The sequence below is a fragment of the Hippopotamus amphibius genome, chromosome 4, assembly GCF_030028045.1.
Source record: "Hippopotamus amphibius kiboko isolate mHipAmp2 chromosome 4, mHipAmp2.hap2, whole genome shotgun sequence".
In the NCBI taxonomy this organism is placed as follows: Eukaryota; Metazoa; Chordata; class Mammalia; order Artiodactyla; family Hippopotamidae; genus Hippopotamus; species Hippopotamus amphibius.
The window spans coordinates 124,043,405-124,055,988 of NC_080189.1; the positions used below are offsets into that span (position 1 = coordinate 124,043,405).

The window sequence follows — 12,584 nt, forward strand, 5'->3', positions numbered from 1 at the left end:
TTTAATTAACAAATCATTTGTTAATGATTTTTAAAAAACTGTTTCATAATGTTTTACATACCCTGGGATCAAAGTTAGTTTCCAAATTTTTTCCCTAAGTATTTAAAGTGTTTTCCCCTCCTATTTAGCTTTTTTTTTTTTTTTGGCACACGGGCTTAGTTGCTCCATGGCATGTGGGATCTTCCTGGAGCTGGGATCGAACCCGTGACCTCTGCATTGGCAGGCGGATTCTTAACCACTGCGCCACCTAGGAAGCCCTCCTATTTAGCTTTTAATTTATCTGCAGTTGAATTTTGTAAATTGTGTGGGATAGGGATCTAATTTTATTTGATTTTTCCATATAAATAACCAATTATTCTAGGATAACATTGAATGGAATTTTCTATGCTAGGAAGTTTTATTAATCCCATATGGGTTTTTTTAGCTTCCTGAAATGAAGGGATCAGGTTATTATCAATATCTGGGAAAACTTAAGACGTTATATTATCTCTTTGAATATTGCCTTTCCTGTATTCTTTTTATTTTCTTTTTCTGGAACTCATAATTATGTTGGACCTTCTAATTGTATCTTCCATGTTTTTTAACTTCTTTTTCATATTTTTCACATCCTTGATTCTCTATCTTGCCTTCTGGCAATTTCCTCAGATTTAAGTTCCCTCTTACTAATTTTTTTCTGCAGCTGTGTATAATATGCTGTTTAACATTTCCATCAAGTTTTAATTTCAATGACTATTTTTCATTTATATAACTTGTACTTTATTCTTTTTCAAATTTACCTTATTTTTTTTGCAGTCTTGTTCTTTCATATGTTCAATTTTTTGTCGTTATTAATACCTATATTATATGTCTTTATTATATTTATACTTGTTTCCTGTCTCTCATAATTTCGTTATTTGAAGTTCTTTCACCATGTGTTGAGTAGTTTGATTTTCAGTATGATTGACTTGTTTATTTGTAAATTTTGGATTGTGAACTCATCTTAAGTGGTGGGAATCTTGTACAATCTCCAGAGCAGTTTTTAACTTCCTCTGCTAAGGAGATTTCCAAGTTGGCAGGACTTTTTTGTGGTGGTGGTGGTTAGCTTCTGGGCTCAGACATCTCCAGACAATGGAATAGGCTCATGATTATACATTTTTGAGAGACAGAATTATTTTTTCCACCCCAAGTCTAGGCCAAGATAAACAGTCCTTCCTTTTATTGGATGGAATTTTGCAGAGGGGTAAAACCTTCTGGAATCTCTTGATTCAGAAGCCTCAGTTCAACCTTCGCTTCCTCAAAAAGGCTTGAGGTCTTATCCATTACTTATGATTGAGAACCTAACCTTTTGGTGACAAAAATATGTAAAACCCTATAGAGCTGTCTAATATTACCAGCTTATCCTTATCTTTTTAGTTTAAGTTTCTCAGTCATTTCTGGCCACTGTGTATTTCTCTTGCCTTATTATCTTTAATTTTATAGCGGGAGCGTTTTAGTTTTCCCCAACTCCCAAACTGCCAGGAAGGGAAGTCTGCTTAACTTTCAAAGCTTATGCTATTCAGCTAAGAGTCCTGGGTTAGAAAGAAAATTATTTAAATGATAATGGAGCCAATCACAGAGCATAACATACATGTGTTTACTTTATTCATTTTAATAAATTTACTTATTTATTTATTTTATTTTATTGGCTGTGTGGGTCTTTTTTGCTCTGCGTGGGCTTTCTTCTTTTTAGTTGGGGTGAGTGGGGGCTACTCTTTGTTGTAGTGCGCGGGCTCCTCATTGCCGTGGCTTCTCTTGTTGCGGAGCACAGGCTCTAGGCGCATGGGCTTCAGTAGTTGCAGCACATGGGCTCAATCGTTGTGGCTCACGGGCTCTAAAGTGCAGGCTCAATAGTTGTGGCGCACGGGCTTAGTTGCTCCGCGGCATGTGGGATCTTCCTGGAGCAGGGATTGAACCCGTGTCCCCTGCATTGGCAGGCAATTCTCAACCACTGCACCACCTAGGAAGCCCACATGTGTTTACTTTAGAAGTTGATCTTGTGCCTTTGCCTGCATTGAACTGTATTTTCAGGAAAATAATTTCCTCTTGACTGAAAATGTTTTTCTTTCAACAAGTTGTTACTAAGTGTCTACAGTCTGCTGGACAGCATGGGGTGCACTTCCAATTTCAGTGTATTGGCTACTGGCCTATTTACCTCTCAGCCAAAAGATAAACAAACCCATGTTTGAATTGGAAAAATGACAATCAATGCTCTGCAGATCTTCCATGTGAAAACGGTGTCCTTAAAACAAAACAGAAAGGGGATTTAAATGGTGCTGGAATTTTGACAACGTTATCACAAACTGCTGCCCATTAAAAGCAATTAGCCCATTGTTCTTATTAACTGGACGTGCAACGGAACTGAATGGAGCTCAAAGGTCTCACAGTCTGAATCGGATTTGATCCTTTTTTTGGAAGTAATTATGACTCAAGGGAAGACTCAGTAGATATATCTACAGTTATACATGTGTGCTCCCTTAGAAACAGTATCCTGTTATTTGTATGAATTTTCTAGAAAACTTTTGCAGCTCCGCAAGCATGGTTTACTTGGTCAGAAAATATATAAGGACACCCATTTACATCTGTTAATTTGGCTGAGAGATAAAGCAAGAGTACGGTGGGTATTGACCTTCATCCAGCTACAACTGTCCTGAAAGGTCACTGCAAAGGATTTTAAAACAAAGCGTTCTTTTGAGACGAACTAATCAGAACAGAAAAATAATTCAAATCTTAATAGAGAGTTTCTATGCCCTTAAATAGTTAAGGGACCTCTCGATATAAGGATCAATAGGAAGTCTGTTTTAAGGTCACTTGGATCTTGGATTAAGCTAAAGCACCATCAATCTCCACGTGGCTCTTCCCATGGCCCCAAACTATTGTGAGGTGGCTCAGAAACCACAAAGGACATCCTTTGAGTGAAGACAGAAGGGCAAATATCCATTACTGGGTGGTTATGGCATCTCTGACATTTTCTCACCAGTGCCTGAGATGTCCATGGGACCCCAGTAGCCAAGAGTGATGGAAAAGTCTGTAGGATTTATTTTGCTTTTCCTATGACTGAGTTGCTTAGCAGGGCTGAGAAGCTGCCATGATCCCTAGCATTGAATTTGTGATTTCTTTGACTCCAAAAACCATAGGTGAATGAATGATCCATTTAAAAACACTTAATGAGACTCTACTAGGTGCGTGGGTTGAAGTGATAGAGGCAATGAAGAAATGGTTCCTGCCCTAAAGGAATTCACAGGAGGCAGAGGGGTCCATAAACCATTTCAATATGATATGATGAGAGTAATGCGAATGGAGGAGGGGCAAAGATCCAACAGCAGGAGTGTAGGGGAAGGATTAGGAAGGGATTCTCAAAGGAAGTGACCTCTGACTTGAGTAAGAAGAAAGTTGCGTGTATGTTTACCAAGTGAAATGTCCTCAACTGTGAGAGAAAAGCAAAGCTCAGGTGCCCTTTGGTTAAGAATATAGTAGCAGGTGTGGCTCTTTCTTGAGGTACGGTGCCTCATTTGATTACCCTAGTTTTGTTTTTATTATCTCGGTAACTGAACCTCTACTATTACGTGCAGTTATTTTCAGAAGCCAAAGCATATCACCTTCTGAATAGCTTGGATTGTTTTATGTCATAATGGACACCTAGACAGTCATGCTACATCACCCACTGCTGGACCCGGGTCGACTGACTTGCCAGGAGATGCCAGGAGAGGGTAACAATGGACATTTCCTGTTCAGTCTTTCTTTTCTCAGGCTGTACATCAACTGAGAGAGACTTAAAGTGGCTGCAGCCTGAGTCCCAGCTTGGGGTCACTATGAAACTAAATCCCCCTTATAACCACAGTGATTAGAGCTGAGCTATGACCATTTGCTTTGGGCTCTGTGCTGGTGAGTAGAGAAATACAAAGAATGGATTGAAATAAAGAAGGGCAACTTTAGGATGGAGGTATGGAAAACAGATGACAAATTTTGAAAGGTTCCAGAGACAAAGCGTTCTCCATCTTCAGTCCAATTAACTGATGATTTCCCACAAGAAATTTTCAAAATTCTGCATTATACCATTGAAAGGAAACAATGTAATCCAACACGAATTCATTGAGTGAGTGCTGGATTTACAATGCCGAAAAGGACTTGTTTCTGCCTCAAGTTACTTACAATGTAGATAGGCTCTTAAAGAGATAGCCATGGGGCTTCCTAGGTGGCGCAGTGGTTAAGAATCTGCCAGACAATGAAGAGATAGCCATAAGGCAATGGTAGAGTAGATTCGGCTAATTTGTAAAAAGATTATATCCCTGTGATCTTATTAACACTGATCCCCTGACCAGGCATGATAAAGTGCAGGGGAGATAGTTAAGCACTGATTTTCTACCACAGATATATCCAGAGCTACTTTTCCTTTCATAATTTTGCTCACAATTCACACCTCCAGATCCCAGCCATTATTAATAATCTATTGATATCAGTTTGCCTCATCCCTTTATGGAATTGCCCAGATGCATGCAAACTCACTTCTCTAACTTATAGAATTAGGCTGTGTCTCCAAAGTACTTCTGTCCCTGGACTCTCACCTCTGCTTTGTGTCTCCCCATCCCATCCCAACATTAATCTTCGTCCCTGTTTATCCTCAATCCTAGATCTTGTTCTCTTTCCTCCATTCAAAAATAATTTACTCAAGTTCTGCCATTTTTGAACCCCTGTGGATTTCAGCAAGATGTAGGTAAAATAAAAAATGGAAAAACCACCCATAGGAGTTGCATCCTGGGTGGTTTAGCCTCATAGTAGAAATTGCAAAAAGAGAGCCAGGATCTTAAAAGAACTGAAGGTGGCAGTAGAGGAATAGACATTCTGTCTGGTCCTGGGACTGAAAAAAGCCAAGTAAGGAATTCTAGCTTCACTCCATTTTCTCTCACCTTTGTATTATTTCTCTTCGTGTTTCCATTTCCCTTCTTTTTATCCCTAATTCAGCTATCTATCTCTCCTCTCCAATTCTTTTATCTCCATGACTTCCCAATTATTTTTGAAGGCTTTGTACTGGCAAAGATACCCCCCGCCCCCATCAAGAAATATTAAATCTGCCATCCTTTGCCTTTTCATCCCTTTAACCCTTACTAAATAAATGGACTCTAAGAACATCATCTTTAATATAAAACGTAGCAAAATAACACTGGGTGGATAAAATTAGTAAAGATGTGATTTTAGGCAATTACCTGTAGGATTTTCAGCCAGTGGCTAAATTACTTCAGTGACCTACCCAGGAGGATCTATATCAGGGATCAGCCAACTACTTCCCAAGGGTCAAATATGATCTGCTATTTGTTTTTGTGAATAAAGTTTTATTGGAACATTGCCATGCTCCTTTGCTTACCTATAGTCTATGAGCGCTTTGCATGACAATGGTAGACTTAAGTAGCCTTGACAGAGACTGGATGGCCTGCAAAGCCTAAAATATTTCCTTTCTGGCTCTTTACAGTTTGTCAGCCCCTGTTCTCAGTGTCTGTATTAATCCACTGAGGCTAAACGATGCTGCCGTAGCAAATCATTGAAAACCTCAGTGGTTTCCAACAAAGGGGTATTTCTCACTCATGTGATACAATCTTTAAGGGTCAGTTTTGGTGTTTCATTCCAGGATGCAGGCTGAAGGAGAAGCCCCCATGTGGAATAGTGCTCGGAAAACTTTGATGCTAATTCAGGCTGTTACAGCGGCTACTGAGCTTTTGTTAAGCGTTCAACACAGAAACGAAAACTTCTACAAGGTCTTCGGGCAGAAGGTTAATCATTTTTGTCTTCCCTTCCCTTGAAGCATATTAAACAGTATGAGTCCTACAGTGAGTACAGCCTCAGAATGCTATGTTCTGGGGGTGAAAAGGGGAACCTCAGAGCTTATGGATCCCTGGCAAAAGCCCCCACCTCGCCCTAACCCATCCCTGCACTCGCTCACAGTCTCCCCTCACCATTTGCTTTGAGAGTCTCAGGGTTCATCTCACCATGTCCCGTGTGTCACAGATGGAGTTCCCTGCGAAGAAGATTTGAACACAGAGTGGTTCACCTGGAGAGTTCTCTCAGCATCGCCAGCTGTAGGGGGAAGGGGAGGCAGCGGGAGGGCTGGAGGCAGTGCAGTTGCAGCAGGGACCTGCACAAATCTTGAAATGCTAGGAGAGCTCCACAGCTCTCATGGTCTCTCAGGGTGGCTGTGGGCGAGGTAGGCCAGGGGGCCAGGCATTTAGACCCTGCATTGACTGTTCGTGGTGGGGTAGGGGTGCCAGGAAGGGATGTTGTGTTGAGCAAGGGAGCTCTCTTCATCCACTAGGCAGTTCCTGCAGGAGGACTCACCTGAGAGCTGTCAGCACCAACATCCCAGCGGCTGGGACGTGAATACTTCAGTCCTGGAAAGAGAGGTGGGGATCTGGGAAGAGCATTGCAGCATCTACCACACTGCATCTACTTCAAGCACCCCTAGACGTGCAGGACTCAGGACGCCAAGCACTTCCCCATCCCCTGGTTTCTCGTCTCCCTCTCCGTAAAGCTTTGAACACTCCCTTTTCTGTCCGCATCACCTACTCTCCACCAATCCCTGACTCTCCTACTGTGCTCTTTCAAATTCACAGCCAGTCAGCAGTACGTTTCTCTATATTTGCAAATTCTTGTCTAATCTTTTCCTCCATCTTCTTGCACTAAGTGAAACCTAGCTCTTCCCTGAGGCCACTGCTTTCCCAGCAGACCTTTCAAAGGATGCTGTTTTCTTGTCCACAGCCCCTTTCCCCTGGGATGCAGAGGTGGGGTAGGCATCCTCCTTTCCCCCACACTGCCACTTCCAGACCTTGCAGGATTGAGTGATTGATTGAATGGAAGCAGTACCCCACTCATTTACTTGCTTTAGTGTCTATTAAAAAAATGACCATCTTGGAGGTTGTAGTTACTCTGCAGCTTAGGTGTTTGTAGGTATTTAAGTACATTTTTGAGCTAGCCTAGGCCTGAGAAAAACACAGGCCTGGGGGTTTGCTAGGATTGTTGGCTCCTGCTGAAGGCTGTCCCTTCTTCACTCTAGGATTCTGTTGTATTTTATACATGTGCATGACAACATCTTCTCTCTTTGTACAAACTCCTTCAGATTTGAACTTGCATCACACCAGCAAAGTATTTCTAAGTAATCTAGGTCTTTTGGAAACTCTGGGGCCAAGAATCCTCAAAAGACCTTTTGAAAGAGTTTTGAAGAATTGGGCCCTTTCTTGACTGTCCTTTGCTCAGGACTGGGATCCCCCACATTGGACTCAGATGGTCAAGGCAAAATGTGAGTGGAAGGAGCCTCACCAGTTCCTTACTTCTAACTGATGGTGAACTGTGAGCCACTTTGCCCAGCCCTGGAAATACTCAGTGAAGCCTTGACAGAAACTCTGAGGTGGTGCCTGGTTTTTCCAGATACCTTCTCTTCTTGACAAGCCAGTTCTGTTCTGGATGCCTGGGATGGGTGAAGCGGCCACCACCATGTGGAGCAGCTGGGACTCACCTGGTGGATGGAATCATTCATGGTCTCACCTTCTGATCCACTGAGAGCCCATCGGCAAGTGACTTCCTACCATGGACCTCTCTTCTCATCTGTAAGGTAATGGGACTGGCTTGAGAGGAGCTAATGGTCTTTCGCAGCTTGATCACTCCTGGAATGTTGTGGACTTTTTCTTTATCCAGTACCGGTTGTTCTTCCAGCTCTAACTGAGCCCCACCCAGCCACTCCCTTCTCTTGAGATAATATTTTTGATGTAATCTTCCGCAGTCTCCACCCCAGTCCTGTGGTTTTTCTCTTTTGTATCACTGTTTCCTTATTCATATCTAATTGGGTTGGTTTACAAACGTTCTGGAAAAATTGAAATCGAATCGGTATACATTTATTGAGGTATTCATCTGAGCCACATACTGGGACACAGACAGGAAAAGACAGGGCTCTGTCCCCCAGCCCCATACAGTTGGGTAGAAATGCCACTGAGCTCCTTACCTGCAGATTCCATCTTAAACACCCCAGGCACTCATCAACATTCCTTCTCTCTGCCACCCTGAGAATTTTATTTATACATTTCCAAAAGGATATAAGGAAGTTACCAGTAGCTATAAATACAAATGGTGATGAACATTTTTCTCTGTTTCTTTGATGTAAAGACAATATGTACCTTCTGTCTAGGATTATTGTGGTTGGGCTACTTCCATTTTGCACAATTGTTATCTTACTGTGACAATATTTTTAAACAGAGGCCAAAAAGCTAAGTAAAAAGCAGGATGTTCAGAAGTCTGAGGACTCAGAGTTGGAAGGAAGGCATGTCCAGGGACCAGTGGACCAGTAGTGCTTTCCTTAGAGGAAGGGGGGGAGAAGTTGACTTGGGTGACTTAAAAGGCACCATAGCACCCTCTAGGGGTGGTAGTTATTCAGTTACTTTGCTGACCTGCTGCCCTTCTGCTCCTAGAATAAAGTCTGTTTAAAACAAAGAAAGTCTGTCTATTCCCAACTTTAGAAAAAAAGCTAGTGGGATGGGAAGTGACAACTTCCTAGGTGTCCACAGTGAAGTTTGTTTTGTGACCTGGTAATAGTTCAGAACATCCAATTGTCACACACTTCACTGAAAGCATAAAAATACTTCCAAGGAAAAAATTCCAGTGATTTTTTAATTGTCCTCACTTCCATTCCTCTCCATTATCTTAAATATTAGAGCATTAAGAACATTATATTTTATACACTTTATAGTTGCAGTTTGGTTGGTTTCTCTTTTTTTCTAGTAGTTTTATTGACTATTAATGATTGTTGACATTTATTATTAGTAAATGACCGTCCAGAAAAATTACACGACTTCATATAGGATATGAAAAACACTAGAAAATGTGGCCACTATTTAAGAATGTTTAATTAGGAAAAAAAAGCCATTTTAGGAAATACATCTTTTCTATGTAACTTATCCCACCTATATAGTACCACCAACTCTGAGCTCTCATTTCCTCCCCTAAGTTGCTGGCTCTTTGAAAGCAGAACATCCTTTTGCTCCCTTTTGTGTTCTTCCCAATTCCACATGCCTCGCACAAAGAAGAGTGTAATAAATGCTTGGTTTAGTGCCATGGATTTTAGAAAAGCCCTGTGATATAAGCGATTAAGCAAATCATTGACCTACCTGTCACTCGACAAGAGAGGTCAAATGACTTGCCCATGGCCATACAGCCAACAAGTGGTAGTGAAGGGGAAAGTTAGAAACTTACACTGAGCTAAAAACAACTCCATGCTTGTGCTTTTGTGAAATATGCTTGTGCTTTTGTGAAATATGCTTGCCGCGCAGAGAAAAACAGAAAAACAGGATAACCCAACAATTCAATGTAACTTTAAGATGTTTTGCTAAAAAATGGAATGTTCTGCACCTGCTCTTGTAAGTTTCTGTTTGGAACCTTCCATGCTCTGTAAACATGTGCACTATAAAAGTAAAGCTCACCCTGAGTTCAGGGCCCAGAACTTTGGAGCCTTAGCTCATCTGGGGCCTCCTGCTTAAGAAACCTGAGTTCTCCAACCCTCCGAGTGTGGTGCTTGGTTTCTCGATGGACCGATTGCTGCAACAGTAGGGTCTGGATTCAAACTCAGGCAGTCTGGTTCGAGTTCCCCCTGTATAGTGAGGAGGATGAATTCGTATATATCCCTCACTTGCCCCTCCTCACTCCCGGACTTTGTCTCCCTTTCCCTTGATAGCTCTGATATTTACACTGATAACTCTACTTCCTGCATGTAGCCCATTTACTGGGGGGAGCAGAGTTCATTGCTGGCTACTGACCTGGAGCATGTAGCCTGGGCTGACACTAATGCTAGGCTCCCATTCCCTGGCCAGAGTTATTGCATCAGGGGACGGTAGTAAACCTGCAGACCATGCTTGCTGAGGAATTTCTGGGAGAGAAGTGTCTCTCTTTCCGAAAAACGTTATCTACCTTCTTTCTCTGTCCTTAGATATCAATGGGAGTAGAGCCCAGACAGCTGTGAACAGACAACCACAACAGGAAGTGAAGCTGACATTGCCAAGGGCAGACAGCTGCAGAAGTAAACCTACTCTTGGATGACACTGAGGAGCAACTGAGTCCAGCCCACCCTGAAAACAACTCTACCTTTAGCATTCAGTCATGTAAGCCATTGTATCTTTTTAATTGTTTAAGCCATTTGGGTTGTTTTATTTTTGTTTGTTTTCTTTTGTAGTCACTCAGTGGAAACTATTCATGGCCATAATTTGGGAAGATGAGTCTATCTCTTTCTCAAAAGCTAGCTGGTTAGAACTTTGACTAACTATAGTTGTTAAACTTAGAATTAATTAGATCTCAGTATTTAAGAGCTATGTGATAACTAGTTCATGTTATATTTACAACTCTGTATTCAAATAAAACCTAAATGTCAGGTGCCTGAACATGAATATAAAAATACCAGGACCTGCTGTTGCTGCAGCTGAACCTAAATTATGACTCCCTTAAGGAAAATCAATACTTTTAAGACAAACTCAGATTTTTACCTGTACTTCCAAATGACAAATAATTAATAGCCAAGGAAAATATTTTTAATGTTGGGGAAAAAATGCTACTTGTCTAAGAGTTGGAAAAATCATCCCTTAAGCTCCTCCTGTAGAGGATCTTGCTTCTTTTCCAAAGTAAAGCCCATTAAGTAACTTTTAGAATGGAAGATTCGATAGTTGGTGATTACAAAGACAAGTATTCAAGGAGAAAGTCAAATAATTCAAAGATAAAACCAGTATCTTGAAAGAGAGTTTCTTTAAGATTTCAGTGGTCCCAAACTTTAAACCTAGGGCAGAGCTTCTGTTAGTACTAAGTACCTAGAGAACTAGGTATCTCCAGAATAATGGGAGGGCATATTGATTCTTCTTGGTTAGGAAGCACATAAGTCCCCCTTATTCCAAAGTCCCTGTTGTGTTTTCTTTCCTCTGACAGAATCAAAAGGCTTAATACTTTCCTTTCCAACTTGGAGAGAACCCCTTCTTCCTTCACCTCCTGGTACTGTATCCTGAACAGTCCAAAGGAATTATAAGATGCTCATTAAAGTTGGGAAGAAATAATCATTTCCTGCATTGGTTTTCTTTGTATCAGAAAGAATAGAGGGTCCCAAGCTATCCAATGTAATGGACACAATATCTGAAGCATCCTGCATTTCAATAATTTACTGTAAGGAAGAATGGCTTGATTTTCAAGGTCCCTGGACCACAGTGAGCTTGAGCTTTGGCTCTGAGTCACTTGTCTGTAAGAGACATAAATAATTACAATTGCCAGGAAATATAGCAGGTAATCTCTACAAATGCCTGGATAAGTTTATATGAAATACAACCCGAGACTCCGACAATTTAGACTCCATTGAATACTGTGTTCTCCCTCAGCTGGTAATATTTTAATTTATCTTCTTATTACATTTTTATGACAAAATGTAACATAACTCATTCATTTTGTCTGTTAATCTCCTCTCCTGCATAACAATGGCATACATGATGATGACTACATTAAAGTAATTGTCTCCCATGTGATAACTTATAAATAGTATACAAGTTTGTAGAAAATTAATGTATAAAGCATATAATTACAGAAAAAGATGTAAATCTTTAGTTTTTTTTTTTCCTGCTCATATATTGAATTAATGTTTCAACCATTTGAGCCACCTAGTGGTAATATCCATGAAATATGATCTTTTATACTGAAAAATGATGTAAAAGTTTTAACAGTTTTCAATTTACTAGTAATGAACTAAGTAGAGTGAATCATACCCATTATATAAATTCAGATTTTTTAAAAAATTAATTTATTATTTTTTTTGGGGGGGTATACCAAGTTCAGTCATCTGTTTTTATACACATATCCCCGTATTCCCTCCCTCCCTCGACTCCCCCCCCACCCTCCCTCGAGTCCCCCCCATCCTCCCCAACATTCAGATTTTGGATTTAATGTTTATTTATTGGGAGAAGATTGAATATTGGAAAATAACTTATAAAAACATAATTCTTTGCTTCTTTTGTTTGTTCTACTAGAAGTCACATAGCCAAGAAAATAAAAATTATAAGAAATAGTAATTGATGAAGAGGAAGTTTTCAATATGCATAGCAAAGAAATGACTGTCAAACATTTAATGGAGTGAAATGACTAACACATTTTAGAACTGATTGTATTCAAATGTAACCTTAGATAAATGGTGTTGGCTGTGGTAGTGTTTTCCAAATCTGTCTTCCAGCCAATCATCAGTCTTATGTTTTCTTATTTTTAGAGAACAAAAAGGTAATCACCAAACTGCTCAGTGACCCATTAGAAACACTCCATACTCAGATTACACTGGAGTTAATTTTAGGTTTCTTTAACTGGAACTGTAGATCAAACTAAGTTCCATGTTGACTTTGTTCTGGTGCAGTAACCTCCAGGAGAGCCAAATCTCTAAATACCGCTAACTTCACGTGTTAGAATCCACATTCATCTTTGCCTTGTTAACTTTTAAGGAGCTTTTCATTTTATTTGTTGATCCAAGAATGTCACGTTCTTTGGTTTCCTGCTTTCTTAAATTGTCATGTCTTTAAAGAGGTTTT

General features: G+C 40.4%; 2 long non-coding RNA genes across 3 annotated transcripts in view; one reads left to right on the top strand and one right to left on the bottom strand.

The window, feature by feature from the left end:
* Positions 1 to 1,673: 1,673 nt before the first annotated feature.
* Positions 1,674 to 7,698, bottom strand: LOC130851700 (uncharacterized). Of its 2 annotated transcripts, none has more exons than XR_009053254.1 (4): positions 7,546 to 7,698; positions 6,343 to 6,395; positions 5,964 to 6,025; positions 1,674 to 2,257 (listed from the first exon to the last, which is right to left on the bottom strand). It is a non-coding gene; the product is annotated as an uncharacterized LOC130851700 (long non-coding RNA). The 2 variants fall into 2 exon arrangements; XR_009053253.1 differs by having other exon boundaries at positions 7,517 to 7,698.
* Positions 7,320 to 12,584, top strand: part of LOC130851701 (uncharacterized) — a 74,066-nt gene continuing 68,801 nt past the window's right edge. Inside the window, exons 1-2 of the long non-coding RNA XR_009053255.1 lie at positions 7,320 to 7,612; positions 9,974 to 10,145. This is a non-coding gene — a long non-coding RNA (uncharacterized LOC130851701). The remainder of the gene's footprint in view (positions 7,613 to 9,973; positions 10,146 to 12,584) is intronic.